Source organism: Rhinopithecus bieti, unplaced genomic scaffold (assembly GCF_001698545.2).
Source record: "Rhinopithecus bieti isolate Rb0 unplaced genomic scaffold, ASM169854v2 scaffold_12512, whole genome shotgun sequence".
Taxonomy (NCBI): Eukaryota; Metazoa; Chordata; class Mammalia; order Primates; family Cercopithecidae; genus Rhinopithecus; species Rhinopithecus bieti.
The window spans coordinates 1,474,637-1,491,592 of record NW_016807354.1 but is presented as its reverse complement, the minus strand read 5'-3'; the positions used below and the strand labels follow the sequence as shown (position 1 = coordinate 1,491,592).

The 16,956-nt window shown below is 33.4% G+C and overlaps 1 protein-coding gene across 1 annotated transcript in view; it reads left to right on the top strand.

Moving 5' to 3' along the window:
- Window positions 1-16,956, top strand: part of CALCRL (calcitonin receptor like receptor) — a 105,548-nt gene that overhangs the window by 45,647 nt on the left and 42,945 nt on the right. Inside the window, exons 3-4 of the mRNA XM_017881436.1 lie at window positions 15,417-15,507; window positions 15,680-15,849. The gene's annotated coding sequence lies outside the window, so the exon portion shown is untranslated. The remainder of the gene's footprint in view (window positions 1-15,416; window positions 15,508-15,679; window positions 15,850-16,956) is intronic.

Sequence of the window (16,956 nt, the reverse complement as noted above, 5' to 3'; positions counted from 1 at the left end):
GATGAGGGAGGGACAGTCACGTTAGGAAAATGTTTCACTGTTGTTATTAAGGTCTATTAAACTCTGTCAAGCGTGACAGAGCATTTTTTTTTTTTTTTTTAACACATCCTGGTCCAGTTAAGGCTGCAAATCAGAAAAAGTGCTTGGCACAACAATTTAGCAGGAAAGAAAGCTATTTTAAAAGTCTTTTGGGAACATGTTTGTGAAACAGGAAAAAACATACAATTGAGTTGATAATAGCACTTGGTAAAGGTTAGGCTCACTGAAATGGATTTGCCATCTTTTTTCACAGGGAACGTGTTGTTCTTAAGCGGCAGTTCTCACTTAAGCACAGCTTAATTCAGCAAGGAGCTCCTTCCTGTGCAACTTCTTTTGCACTGGAAGATCTATTTTTAAATTATAACCCAGACTTAGTCACAGGAGTAAATGATTAAAAATAAGCTGTGTTTGGGATGTGTAAAATTACAGCAGTTCATAGAGTGCTTCATGGTACTTTGTCTAGCAAATGTCTGAAGTCACATTTCCAGGTTTCCACTCATTAATTTCCCCAAAGGCCTCAAGCTTCTCACAGGCCTGTCCTTTTACCTCTAGTTATACAACTGCGCTCACTTCTGTACCCATGCCTTTGTATTTTTAGTTCCTTGTCCCCAGCTAACTCTACCCTTTATCCAGTTCACCTTTGTTACTCACTCTGAATTCCTTAAACACGAATGTTTTGAAATATGTTATAATTCAATTGCAATACACATGTTTTAGCATACACTGCCTTTCCAAACAAAATGTCACCTTTCTTACAAACGTGTCCTATGACGATGGGTGTGAAACTTCTATTTCAAGGCCCTCCTTTGCTGATCCACAGAACTGTGCAGAAAAACCCTCCTGGACAATTTTTTTCTTCAAGATGTGTGAACTGCACTCATATATTTCCCTACCATCCCTTTTATTCTATGGTATTCCCTATAGTAGTGATCGGAACCCACTCAGATACCCATGACTGAATTTCAGGAATCCATTTACATTACTTGCACTTGCTAAGCTCTCACATCCTTATACATTAACCTTTTAAAATAACTCTGATTTTTAAATATTTTTCTGCATCATATCAGTTTAAGGCTTCTGTAACAAATTGCCATAGATTTGGTGGGTAAAACAACAAACATTTATTTCTTACATTTCTGGAGCCTGGAAGTCTGAAATCAGGGTGCCAGCATGGTTGAATTCTTGGTGAGGGCCCACTTCCGGGTTGTATCTTCACATCGTCTCTCCTTGGTGCATGCATGCAGGCAGAGAGAGATTACCTATCTCTTTCTTTCTCTCTTTATAAGGGTGTTAATCCCATCGCTTCGTCTAAACCCAATTACCTCCCAAAAGTCCCACCTCCAAATACCATCATATTTCGTATTTCTAAAATGAAAATCTTGTCATATGGCTCTACTGCGTAATTTTCCTACAATTATTATTCATTTTATGCAACAGCATTAGTAAATATATGGAATACATGCCATTCGTTCTCAGGAGGCTGCCATGGCAGACATCGTTAATGAATCAGGAGACTCTTTCTGATTCACTGGACTAGACTAATTTTAACATTTCTCAGTGTAACAGTTCTGGCTGCCACTACCAGTAAATCAGAGTAGATATTCAAAACGAAACTATCTATCCTAGAACATTAAATCAAAACTCCTCAATACAACAGAAAGTACCATTAATTTGCTTTTCTGTCTTATTGGAAAGCCTTATCTCTCATTTCTCATGTATCCTGTATCTCTCAAGCACCTGGTATGTCCACACTCCACACATTCCCTATGTAGATGTCTCTCTCTGTCTCTCAGACACGCACATACACACACACACACACACACACACTCACACACATACTTCCTCCATGTAAAATGCATCATTCCAGCTGATCAGCTAGACACATAAAATTTTATTGGGTACCCATAATACTTTATTACTCATATTTGTACATATCATTCTCCCGCTACAAAGTTTTAATTATCTCTGAAAACAGAAAGTTTAGCATTTCTGGATCCCTAAAACTTAATAGAACTTTTGGAGAATATGAGGTTCTAAATAAGTGTTTGAATGAATGAATATATTAATATAGTAAAAGGTACTAAGATGGAGTTATATCTAATATTTGTAAGAAATTGAGACACACTAGAGAAACAAATTGTAGTATATCAACATTTTATTTGCTTTTAATAAAATAACAATTTTTTAAAGTGTGCATTTACCTGAGACACATATATTGATTTTTCTCCTTCCTTCCTTCCTTCCTTCGTTCCTTCCTTCCTTCCTTCCTTCCTTCCTTCCTTCCTTCCTTCCCTCCCCTCTTCCTTTCTTCCTTCCTTCTTTACTTGATTTCTTTTTTCCATGTTTAGTTTTCTTTCACCATGTAATAGCTCCATAGAAGAAGTATAGTTAGGATGCAAAATTTCTAACCTAGGTTAAGTTCCAAGAATAAACCGAAGTTCAACATTTTTTCTTGCTAATATTTCTCTTGTATTTTTTATGTTTCTATTTGTAATAACACAGTTAAAATGTCACAAATCACAAATATAATAAAATATCTACATTTTTGTACGTAAATTGTCAGTGCTCCACTTCTATAAGAAATTAAAATCTGTAAAGTGAAATCACTGACAGGAGAAAAAGATAAACAATTATGGATCCTATCTAAAATTAAGGGAAATTTTCTAAGTATGTATATAGATCTTTTCTCTCAACTATGTACAATGGTCATTTTATAAACTAAAATTTACTTATCAAAGGAAAGACAATATTTTGTGCATGAATTAAAATTGGTTGCTGAAAATAAATTTCAAGAAAAATGTATGTGTTTCAAATCAAAGCAGTTCTATATATATAAAATAGAATCAATTTGTTGTTGAACATGAAATAATGTATCCAACTGAAGGAGCAATTCAGAATTTACATGCATGATATGCTGTGTTAGCTAGGCAGGTTCTTTGCTCAATGTGTTCTGTTTTACAATGTGAATATCATCTCTCTCTTAACTAAAGAAGGCAGGAGAGGTAAGAGAGAAGACTAAATGATCAGCGTTAAGTCTTTCCTTAGATACATATGCCCTTTTGGCACTTACTTTTTTTAGAAACAGCTTTACTAAGCTATAAATCACATACCCATACACTTTATGAGTACACTCATTTAAAGTGTACAATTCACTATGTTCACTACTTGGGCAATAGGATCATTAGAAGCCCAATCCTAAGCATTGCACAATACACCCATGTAACAAGCCTGCACATATACTCTCTGAGCCTAAACTATAAAGGAAAAAATAATACAATTCAGTGGTTTTTATTTATTCTCAAGATAGTACCATCGTTTTAGAACACATTCATTACTCTGAAAAAAATCCCTGTACCCATTAGCAATCACTCTCCATTGCCATGCTCCCTGAGTCCTAGGTAGCCCCTAATACATCCTCCATCTTTACAGATTTGCCTATTCTGGATATTTCATATAAATGGGAATCATATAATATGTTTCTTTTTTTACTGTCTTTTTTCACTTTGCATAATGTTTACAAGGTTTATTCATGCTGTAGATAGCATGCATTAAGTACTCCTTTCTTTTTATTGCCAAATAATATTCCATTGTAGGGAACATATCATATTTTGTTTATCCATTCACAAACTGATGAATGTTTGAGTTGTTTCTACTTTTAATTATTATAAATGATGCTAAGAATATTCATGTGCAAGCGTTTGTTTGGATATCTGTCTTTATTTCTCTTGAGTTTACACCTAAAAGTGGAATTGGTGGGTCGTATAGTAACTCTATGTTTAACATTTAGAAAAACTACTAAGGTGTTTATCAATGGTTTACACTATTTTACATCCCTATGAGCAACATATGATGGTTATAATTTCCCATATTCTTTCTTACACTTGTTATTGTCTGTCTTTTTTATTATAGCTATCCTAGTGGGTATGAAGTGGTATTTTATTATGGTTTGGAATTGCACTTTCCTAATGACTAAGAATATTGAACATCTTTTCAGGAGCTGATAGAGTATTTGTTAGATCCTTTGCCCATCAATTTTTTAAAAAAATTGACACATAATAACTTCATGAGCTTACTGAGTATTTGTTAGATCCTCTACCCATCATTGAAAAAAAAAAAAACCGACACATAGTAATTGTACCTATTTATGGGGTGATATTTCAATAATACAATGTGTAGTGATCAAGTTAGAGTCGTTAGCATATCAATTACCTCAAACTTATATTGTTTTTCGTGTTCAAGGCATTTAAAATCTTTCCTTCTAGCTATTTGAAAATATAAATTTTTTAAACTGTATTTACTCCACAGTCTGTAGAACACCAGAACTTATTCCTCCTATCTAGCTGTAATTTTGTATTCTTTTACCATCCTCTCCATATCACTCTCTCCCTGTTACCCACTCCAGACTCCAGTAATAACCATTCTACCCTACTTCTATGAGATCAACTTTTTTAGCTTCTGCATATGAGTGAGAATATACAGTATTCATCTTTCTTTTCTGGGCTTATTTCACATAACATAATGTCCTTCCAGCTCATCCATGATGCCACAAGATTTCATTCTTTTTATGGCTGAATAGTATTCTGTTTTGTGTCTATATCATATTTTCTTTATCCATTCATCTGTTGATGGACACTTAGGTTGACTCAATATCTTCTCTGCCCATTTTTTAATTGGGTTGTTTTTCTTTTTATTATTGAGCCAAAAGCTTTATTTCTATATTCTAGATATAAGTTGCTTCCAAATATGTGATTTGCAATTTTTTTCTCCCATTCTGTGTGTTGTCTCTTTGTTTTCTTGATAGTTTAAACACAAAGTTTATAATTTAGATGTCATCTATTTACCTGTTTTTTGTCACTTTTGCTTTCAATGTCATATCTGTAAAGCCAGTGCCTAACCAGAGGTGACAAAAATTTACTCATATGTTTTCATCTAAGAGTTGCATTTACTTTTTGAGCTGGATATGAGTATCTCACCATAGGTACATATTAGTTGTGGATTATCCAAGAGCATATACTGCTAAGACTATTTCATATTTAGAAAAAAAAAATTACTCCATAGATGTATTTGGATAAAAAAGTCAGATTTGAACTCCTATTGGCTGGGCATGGAGTATGCTTCAGGTATAAACAATGATATTCTTCTTTTGTGAAAAAGAAAACAATCTGTAAATATCTAGATTACAAGATGAAAAGGTGCTTGAAGTGATCTCATTTTACAGGTCAGGAAACGAAGACCCAGCAAAGTGACTAACTTAAGAATATTCAGGGCATTCAATCACAGTCAGAATGCAAAATGGAGCCTTCTTATTCCACACATAGTGATTATTCCACTACACTGCTCCAAATAAATCAGTTAGGCACACAATGTAATTTAATGGCAATTTGTGAGCATTTCTAGAATTGTATCTGCCTTCAAATATGGCCAAATTAAAGGGCTCTAATGTTATTGGATTCTCCACCAATCCTCAGCTCTCAGCTGATTGCCTTCACTTGACCGCATTTTTTAACATTTTCTCTGTATGATAGGAAGATGCATGAGAATAGTCTGATATTCATACCCTACTTGCTTTGCAACCCCAGCAGAAAGAAAAAGCTTCCCTAATAACAACAATACAAATGTCCCAGGGAGAATTCCAGTGGTGTTGCTTGGACCACACATGTCCATGACTAAGCTAAATTTAACCAGGGGATTGTGCTAGTCTGACCAGATTTCAATCAGTTCCTACTTCAGTGATCAAGAGGGAGGTCTCACTTGAACCAGAGAGAATGGATTCTCTATAGGGAAAAAGGTTCATTTTATTAAGGAAAATAAAGAAGATGTGCTAAGCAGACAGTATCAACAAAGTTCCTCTACCTCCTAAAAGTTGGAATGTGCTAGTAGGTGCCATATAAATTTTATTTTGAGAATGATTGCAAAGCTCAATGTAACAAGAATATCATAACTTTGCTTATGGACTGGCATGTAACTTAAAATTATAGCAGAATTGTATATTTTCTGATTTTATTGTTGGAGGGAAAAACAAAACAAAATATGATTTCACATAGCATTTGACTCCTGACTTTGTGGAAAGAAAATAGGCATAAAGCTCTTATTCCAAAGAGCTGGAAAGATGTGTTTTGTTTTAGTGCTCTTTGAGCAATTAATTCTTTCCATGTTAGATCTCCTGGAGGGAGAGTGTTCCATCAAGTACAAAGCATTTTTTTCAGGCTCCCTTCCACCTTGTACTAATTGGCCTGAGATTTGGCTGCTTGCCTCTTTCAAATAAAAAGAGGGTGACCAAAATCACCGGAAAATGGCTAATTATGCCCACAATGGGAAAATTAGTCCCGTGAGTAAGTACTTTACAGTGTAAAGTGAAGTCCCAAACTTAATCACAGAATTATCTCTCTTTAATAGTTATTCAACTGTTCAATCTGGAATGTTCATTAAATAAGCAAGTAAGCATAGAGTCAATGTTTTCTTTTGTTGTTCCAGTACAGTGTTAGAAAAGTCCATTATAGCCAATTTAAAATAAGTGAAACAACTCAAAAAGTCAAATACTGCATGTTCTGACTTATAAGCGGGAGCTAAACAATGTATACACAAAGACACAGAGTGTGGAATAATAAACATTGGTGGTTTAGAAGGGTGGGAGGGTTGTAGCGGGGGTGAGAGATATGAAATTATTTAATGGGTACAATGTATATTATTCAGGTGATGGTTACACTAAAAGCCCAGACTTCACAACTACGCAATATATTCATGCAATACAAGTGCACTCATACCCCTTAAATTTATACAAATAAAAAAGAAAAAATTAAAGTAAAATTTGGGAGGTTCTATGTCTTATTTTTAATTGGCTTAGCATTATATTCATTAAGAAGTCAATATGTGATTACAATGTTATAAAAAATTTGCTAGAGCTTTGGGTTATATATAGGCTCAGTGTTAGTAATTGTGTAGTCATATTAACTAGATTGACATCCTATCTGGGAATATACTTATAATTCACTTTATTTGATATTTTCATAACTACTTAAATGACAGAATAAGGAAAAAACCATATTATTTCTGCAGAAGATAAAAAAAACTCAAGATGCATGTGACCACCACCTCAAAATATAGTGTTAGTTTTCCACATACAGTGCTATTGAAATTATAGCAAATAAATGAAAATATGTATAATACACTTACTTATATTTACAAAAATTTTAATGTGGTATAATAATAAGTAATATTTAGTGAGGTCTAAGAAGTTTATATTATCTAATTTTATTTTTGCAATAGCTTTCTTATTTAGGAGTTATTTTGCAGACAAGAAAACTATTCTTAAAGAAGTTGTTTAATTTGCTAGTGTGTGACTGAGTTGGATTTTAAAAACAAGAAGTCTAACTCATATTTATAACCACTACAACTACTGTTTCTATTTGTAACTGGCATTAGACATCATCCCTTCATTATGTGAATTATTAAATATCAGTTGGATACTACTTTAAAAATTTCAGTATCTCTCTGGATAAAGAAAAACTGTGTCATTAACCAGTGAGACTATATTAACAGCATATGCTTCCTTATATATGAATTTTAATGTGGATTTTAATAGTTATAATTAACTTTAGGCATCTGTTCAAAAATAAAATACTTTCTAGAAGTTTTCATGAGAGTTTTAATGACTTTTAAAATTATACCAGGTCATCCATAGGAATTTAATGGCTTAAATGTAATAATTTTCTTTTTTTTAATTCCTTTGTTGAGTTTAGGCATTGTTGAATCATTTTTTAATGTGTCTTATAATTTCAATTACTCTGTATATTTAAAAGTCTTGGCTTAGTGACTTTCTCTTAAATGCAAAGAAGATAAAAACTCAATGTAGTCAAAATTCAGAAAATGTTAATTTCTAGTCCTATGAGCATTAAGCCTGTTCCAATGATGATGGTGATGAGTTTAGCTTAGGGTACATGAACTTACCAGATTCCATTCTGAGACATCTGGAAAGGGGACTAATGAAGAAGTGTGCTTGCTTTTCTAATTTGGGCTTTTTGCAATGGAGATGAAAGAACTAGACTTTTCTCGAATGGCCTTTCAAAAGTAAGAATAGCTCTGGAAAGAGGCAGTATACGAAGAGGTGATGAGAGCAAGATAAGTGATTTTTTTTTTCTTTTATTTACTTCTTTTTTTGGTCTAGATATCTTTTCCCTGAATTCTCATGTAATGAGAGAAAAATTATCTAACCAAATGACACACTTTTTCCCCTGAGCTATTAGGTAAGAGGAGACATACACAAAGTCTTCCTGAGCCACAGGGAAAACAAAACAAAACAAAACAGTGTCAGGAAAGATTTAGTTTTAAGGATATTTTGGCTTTAGGTTACTTGGAGTAAAAACTGTTTCTATATAACAATCATTTTTTTCTTTTCATATAAATTTTGAACTCTTACCCAAGACTTAATCCTTTTACCCTAATGCTTTGTTTGATGAGTAGGAAACACCTGGGAAGGCATGGAATTTGTCCAGGTTCAATGAATGACAGAGGTAGGAGTGAGGAAGACATTAACTTCCGGTTTTAAATGTTGATAAAATCATCCCTCGCTAGAACCTCGTGAATGAGTTCTACGGAGAGTGTTTGAAATCAATGAAGTAAGCCTCAAAAGCAGTAGAATACTGTTCTTCAACTTGATAAATACTTTTATCAAGGTCAGAAATCTTAACTTATATCTCACTTCCTTCACCGTACCAAACTAGGTAAAAGTAGATGCTCAATAAATAGGGTAGGATAGCACACTTAATTTCTAGAAGAAATTTTCTTCATTTTAAAATGCATTTTTAAAGTGCTAGAAAATGAGACAGTATATGTGTTTTCATTTTGGTACCTTGCCAGAATGGCAGGTATGAGTTGTCAAGCCACTTATTAATGTAAGCTTAAAAAAAAAAAAAATGAATATGACATTGCTAAGAAGAGGAATGAAAGAAGAATTTGTTGGGAAAAAGTATAAATGTGTTTGATGAGTACAAGTGACATGTAATGAGAAAACTGGTGGTTAAGCAAAATAACTGAATAAGCAAAATAGAAATGTGTCTTTTACTTTATGCAAATAAACAACTCCATTGTCCGAGTCAGTATGATACAGGGCAAACGGTAGAAATTTAAGGTCAGAAAACCTGAGTTCTGAGCTTGGAGTCAGACCTAAGCATCTTTGTGACTTTGGCCAAGTCACAGTTTGCATGCTGGATTTGCCTGGTTTGTTCAGTCAGCATTATTATTGCCATAACTAACAGAAGTTGTGTATTTATGATTAAGCAAGTTTTTTATATCTAATCATGTAATTTAACATTTGAAATAATCCGACAAGGTGAGCTATGATAAAAGTTATAGGCAACATTGATTTAGCCAGGCATTGATTGGCATTATCTCATTTACCAGTCACATTAACCTTCGAAAAACAGCCACTACTTTTATGCAAATTTTCAGGTCAGAAAATCAGTTTAGGGAGTTTAAGTGTATAAGAACTGGCATTAAAGATATATTTCTTTGACTTTAGTGTATGTCTTCTAATAAGTATGCAACAGAAAACAGGAAACTCAATTAACGATCAAATTTTACACTCATTTTCTAGTTGAGTAAACCAAGCAGAAAATAGTTGAATTGATTTTCTTAAAATTACACAGCAAATTAGAAGCACCTTAGAAGAACCACTTCTAGCTAATGGGATTGTCTTGCAGGAGGATGAATGTATTGTAAGGTTAAGAGGAATGACTGGCTAGTTGGGAAGCAGAGTTACTACTTCGGTTTGATGGAAAAGAAATGTAATTTTTGTCAGGTAAGGATTTTTATTAGTTTTCTATCCTGGCTGTAACAAATGACCATAAATTTAGTAACTTTAAACAACACTTACTATCTATCTCACAGTTCTATTGGTCAGTTCTGTTGGCTCGGTTGGTTTCTTTGTTTCAAGTGTTACAAGGTCAAAATAAAAGTAATGGCAGGGTTACATTCCCTTTTGTAGACTCTGGGGGAGAACCTGCTTCCAGCCTCATTCAGATTGTTGGCACAATTCAATTCCTTGTGGTTGTAGGACTGAAGTCCCCATCTCTTTGCTGGCTTGAGGCCACTTTCTAGTCCTTGCATGTGGGCTCCACAGCAGAGCCAGCAACAAGGAATCAACTCTTTCTTATGTTTCCATCTTTTCTGCTTCCCCTTGTGTTGCTCTCTCTGACCCTTCACCCTTTCTTTTCTTCTTTTAAGAGCTCAAGTTATTATCTGAAAGTAACCTGGATAATTCGAGATAACCTAGGTCAATCATTCTATTTTAAGACTCATAACCTAAATCATAGCTGTAATCAAAGATTCTGGTGAATAGGGCAGGAAATGTTTGTATGCCTGTCATTCTGCCTGCCACGTGATTCTTCTGTCTATGCCAGGGATCCTCAACCCCAGCTATATATTAAAATCACCTGGGAAACTTGAAAAAATGCTTGTTCCTGGGTCCCAAGCAAGATGACCTGAATCAGAAATTTTTGGAGTAGAATCGAGTCAATGGTCTTTTTTTATGACTCAGAAAATTATAATAGGCTTGAAAGGGTTAGGAATAACTAAAAACATCAGGTTTCTTCAACATGATTGAATTTATTTTATGAGTAATCTACTTTAAAAACACTTTCTGTATACCCTCTTTATGCAATCGCTTTGTTAGGGTGTGTAGCCACGGAGATGAATATGCTGCCTGCCCTATTCTTACTGTGCTCACAATCTCATGGCAGAGAAACACAAAGAAATAATTATAAGGTTACATGGTGTGTTTTAAAATAGATATTTGAATAATTTGCTCTGGGAGTTCTGTGACATTAATAATGCCTGGGAACACTACTGAACATTTTGCTTGATTTATACTTTATAGTTCATTTTAAAATAGTCTTACCACTACCTAGAAACAGTGAAATACAAGTGTGTTCAGGTTTTGGCATGTCCCAGTGAGGATGAAATATTTATATTATGCTTTCCCAAGTATAACAGGCCAATAATTTACTTCGGTGCCTACTAAACATGCAGATTCCTAAATTCTTCTCCAAAAGGTTCTGTTCCAGAGGGTGCTTGGTGGGCCCTGGCCATTTTAACATTTTCAGCAAGTTTTGGAGGTGATTCTGATGCAGGTGGCCCACAACCTCACACTTTGAGGACGTGGTGTGTACTACATCAGTGATTTGGCACCTGCTCACTCAATCGCTTAAAAAATAATGCATGACTCGGCCGGGCGCGGTGGCTCAAGCCTGTAATCCCAGCACTTTGGGAGGCCGAGGCGGGTGGATCACGAGGTCAGGAGATCGAGACCCTCCTGGCTAACACGGTGAAAACCCGTCTCTACTAAAAATACAAAAAACTAGCCGGGCGCGGTGGCGGGTGCCTGTAGTCCCAGCTACTCAGGAGGCTGAGGCTGGAGAATGGNAAAAAAAAAAAAAAAAAAAAAAAAAAAAATGCATGACTCAAATGACATCCTAAAGAGGACATATAGCTTAAGTTTCTTATATCAGTAACATGTCTTCAGGAAAGTGAAGCTTCTTTATGTTTTATTTTACTAGCTGCTTTACATATTAAAAGTGTGAGTGGTATTCCAAGCTAGGTTGAAGTGGGCACTAAAACCTTACACTGGAATTTCTTTTACATACTTTATTTGAGGCCAGGTGCAGGAGCTCATGTCTATAATCCCAACAATTCGGGAAACCAAATTGGGAGGATTACTTGAGTCTAGAAGTTCAAGACACCGGTAAGCTATGATCATACCACTACACTTCAGCTGGGGCAGAGTGACATCCTGTCTAAAAAGACTCTATTGGAAGTAAAGATAGTAACTTGCAACAACAATTCTAGCACAAAGACTTAGCTTTTCCAAAAATAAGCAGTGAGAAAAATAAGTTAACCAGGCTCTTGCACTTTGACATTTCTTAAATTGTGTAGAATGATTGAAATAAGTTTCCATTTGCCATGCAAGTGTTGAACACTGGGATTGGAGTAGAGTGTTTATTCCTTGTTTTGATTCAAGAGATACGTAGCTTGTCTAATATTCCATAAGTAAGGGAAAGCATATAATATAACATATAGCACACAGCTCAACTTTGCTCACACAACGGTTCGGGTTGGTGAACCTTATGGCAAATTAAATATGTATAGAAAGTACTTCTGTTAGCCAACTTTATAGTGAATGGATACATAAATGAAAAACAGAGTATGGTTTAGAGCCTGAAAAATCAAAGGTATTTCAAAAATACTGAAATAGAAGATTAAGTTATTATTTTGCTTAATCTTGGAGTGAACATACACTCAATATTAGTGCTAGGCGACTCAATGAAAATAAGAATTATTATAAAGAAATGTAAATTAATGGAAAGTATGTATAGGAACAATACAAATGTTAGAAAATAAGAAAAAGGCTTGCAAGGCACTGGTATGCATGTTCAGGATTTTTTTTGTGTGTTCTTATAAATATTGATTAAGTCACATTGGTTTCTAATGCTTATGTACAATAAAACATGCTTTTACACTATTATATGTCAAGAAAATTGCCCTCTTAAAATTTAAGTATTTGGGAAAATTTTCTTGGAGGGAATTTGGGAAAATTGTCTTTGTAGATGTATGATATATTAAGAAATAAAACCAGAATGGTAAGTTACATAAATTCTTGAGTGACTAGGCAGTAATATTTCAAAAGTTATTTCAGATTTTAAGACATTTTTATTTTTCAGAGTTCTTTTTGTAATGAAATATATCATTTTTATTTTAATGTTGAAGATGTTGGGGGCCAAAGCACGGAAAACATTTTGAAATAAAGGACTTTTAAAATTCTTTTCGTATGATAAAGAAAATTATTTCATTTCTAGTAATAAAACACTTTGTTTAATTTTGAAAAAGGAAAATAAAATAGTACTTATAGGAACTATGAAACTAGCAGCTCTTGAAGAGAAAATGCCTGTACAAACTAGCGGTGCCAATATGATTACAAATTTACTTAACGGTATAAATTAGAGCTTTCACAACTCTGAAGTACTTTTCCTACTAAACAAACCTTAGAACACGTGGAAAAATCCTCTGGCAGGCTTAATCACTTAACTTGACTTCTTTTCATTATTTGCCTGATCTCTCCTTAAAATTAAATGGAAACTATTATATTTCATGATGTAACATGCGGTTCAATTATCAGTAAATAATTTAACAAGATCTGAAAGAGATGAAAAATGATTTGCCTAACAGCTTTGGTCAACTAGCATCAATTGTATTTTCGTGAAGATATATTTAGAAAAAGCTAAATATATAGAGAGAAGTACTTTCTGAATCAGCCAATTAAAGGCAGTATGCAGAGAACCAATGAACTAAAACCAAGGATTACAGTTAAACATACTTCTCCTGAGAACAGTGCCATCATTTCATCTCCCAATATGAGAGTCTATCTAAGTTGACTTTCAGTTATATTTGCCAAGGCATTTTGCACATGCCTTGCCATGATTCGTCTATTATGGAATTTGAGACCTCTTGGTGAAAGAGATGATTCTTCCATAACTGCCACTCACCACATGTGTCTGCTGGCAAGGAAACTTTGATAGGTCCTTTGCAAAGTAGATGACTCAAGTGACTTGCACTACCAAATGAACTGGTCATTACTAGATCTCATGGAGTGTACAGGTGTCCACTATGTGTTTGAATGGCTGCTACCTAAACTTGCTGCTCCATCTTTGACAAACCCAGGGGCCATATACCTGCCCCCTTCATTAGGAATACACAAGTTTACACAGTGAAAAATACAACCTTATTCCTAGTAGCACAATTGCCAGATCATCAGGGAATAGGGTAAAGAAGGAAAGCTATAAAATTGGAAATATTTGCATTAATAAATATTTTGTGAGTTGAATACTTTTTATTTACTGATATCAGGATGATTTAGTTACCACTAAGAGATATTTCACTAAGATACTTTTTGGGATTCTGATTTTGAAGTCTATTAGGTAAGCAACAAAATAATGGTCATGTTGGATGAAATGTTTTTCAAATATGTGGGGTTTGGAAAACCTTCAAACATGATTTTTGAAGCACTTTGCCCCTCAATATTTGGATTACACATGCATATTAAAGGAAATTTAATCCTGACTCATGTGTAGATCATTAAAAAATTATTTTGTAAAACATATCTGATTTTTAAATAGAATAATATTTATTTACATTGTTACTAGCATATTTAAATATACTTTTATACAGAAAAATATGAACTAGTAATATCTCAAGTATGTACTACAATGCCTTAAATGTGGCTTAACCTTTATGTCTTCCAAATGCAGTACAGAAAACTACTGTTTATTTAATGTCTAAGCAATCACAAAATTCAAAACTGAATAGTTTTCAGGATTTTATTTTGTAAGAAAATAGACATGAAGCTATAAGAAACACCCCCACAATTTTCATTGTCAGTACATATTCAAACACTATCTAAAACTTTCTAAGAAGATAAATTACAATTAGTACTTATTATCAGTGTTCTTTATTGTGACTTTAGGATCCTAAAGTACTTTACTGGTTCATGTTTTAATTTATTTACTCATTCACATATATGGGAAACATTTATTAACTGTCAGTCACAAAGGATGCAAAGATAAATCAGATATGAAACCAAATCCACAAGGGAAATAGATCACATTTCCAGGTGAAATGTGCATGTGTGAGTATTATATAATAATGAATTGTAAATTGCTTTAATTTTTTGTTCTTTAACAGAAATCCTAGTAAATTATCATTAATATGATAAGTAGAGTTCAAGGAGTTACTGTGTCTGTTTACTATTTTCAAGTCTTCAACAAAAATGTGTACAAAATAAAACCAAAACAAAACAACCCTCCTTTCTTCCATCTTGCTATTAATACTTGATAATAATTAAAGCTCCACTGAGAAGATTAAAACACAAAATTTATTTTTAAAGGCAGTATAATTTAGAATGATTGTGGAATTATACGACTATAGCTACAATAAATAAAGAAATATTTATCTAACTTATAAATGCCTGAGGAAAATATTTTAGTAATTCTATGAAAAAAATGTAAATATCTAAAATCAACAATTTTTCAAGTGAAAACAACATAATCACTCTTTAAAAATTATTTACTCATAGAAAATACGTACATTCTAGACCAAGTGTGTTCTCATAACATAGATCTATAATTCATATTGAAACATCATGTGCTGTAATTCTGATAATGCTATATAATAATTCAAATATATTGTAAGCAAAAGAGGTTTTTAAAAGTGGGAATCGATCAATAAAAGTGATCTTAGTAGCAGTATTTTCTTTGAAGTTTTTAATGTATCATGGAAATAATTTTGGTCATTAGCATAATATTAAATTATTACATTCATCAATATTTCAGATCTTGACCCCTGAATTTAAGAAATTCTTAAAGACAATGTCAAATATGATCCAAGAGAAAATGTGATTTGAGTCTGGAGACAATTGTGCGTGTAAGTATTGGGAAATTAAATTTTCTCATGGTAAAATGTAATATAAACTAAAATATTAACTTATTAATTACTGAATTAAATAAGCTTTGATCCATTGTTTTCTGTCTATAACAACACTATTTTATTAAAATTAATACAATGATTCATGATATTTTGGTTATATTTTCTCAAGATCATCTAATAATAAAAACCCAGACTACCTGATAGAAGGGAAAACAATATTCGAAAGATTGCTACCACTAAAAAGAAAACTACTACAACTTGACAAGACTGCTACAAACTTCAATTTGTCAACTACAACTTGACAAGGTTGCTATAAAACAAGATTGCTACAACTTCTAGGTGAGTCATTGGCGAGGGCTAGCAATGGCACCAATTGTGTGTGACAATTAATGGTGTGCTCTCACTGAATGTCATAATAAAAATAATAAGCAAAACATGTGAACATGTAAAAAAGGTTTTATAATTCTTTTCCCAAATTAGCCCTTTAATAAAAATCATTACTAGTTTCCTAACAAAATTAAATCTAAGCTCACAGTTTAGTGGCAAATATCTGTTGATTGGAAATTTTTTCTCTCCTTTAAAAATAGTGTTTGCATGTTCAGTGTATTAGTCTATTTTCATGCTGCTGATAAACACATACCCAAGACTGGGCAATTTACAAAAGAAAGCGGTTTAATGCACTTACAGTTTCACATGGCTGGGAAGGCCTCACAATCATGGCAGAAGGTGAAAGGCACATCACATCATAGCAGCAGACAAGAGAAGAGAGCATGTGCAGGGAAACTCCCATTTTTAAATCCATCAGATCTTGTGAGCCTTATTCACTATCAGGAGAACAGCAGTGGAAAGACCCACCCCCATGACTCGTTTATCTCCCACCGGGTCCCTCCCACAACACGTGGGAATTATGTGAGCTACAAGATGAGATTTAGGGGGGGACACAGAGCCAAACCATATCATTTAGTTAAATGAATATTATATTATATGGCTACATCCTGACAATATGTCAGAGTAGGTTGCTCCCGGACTTCACAGGGTGTAAGCATTTGGAAATACACTCCAGCATTTCTTGTCTCTTCGAATTAGGAAGTCAGTGGGTAGCATTTTAGAGGCCATTTTTCATTAGCTCAGAATTGTATCTAGTATTACAAATGTTCAAACAAATATTTTATTTGATATACTTAATTCCCTGAAACCTTATTTCAAAATGTAGATGACTTAGGGAATCTTTTATTTCCTAATTTTTTTAAAAATTGATTTTCAGTAGTGAAGAATAATTTCTATTAAATTATAAGGACATTTTATGATGTATAGATGTTGATTCTCAAGAAATTGTTTCAGAACAATTTCCTTCCTTAAATTACTGAGGAGTCAGAAAATTGAAAATGAGATGAATACTTACAGAAAATAAAGGTAAGCTTTTTTTTTTTTTTTTTTTTTTTTTTT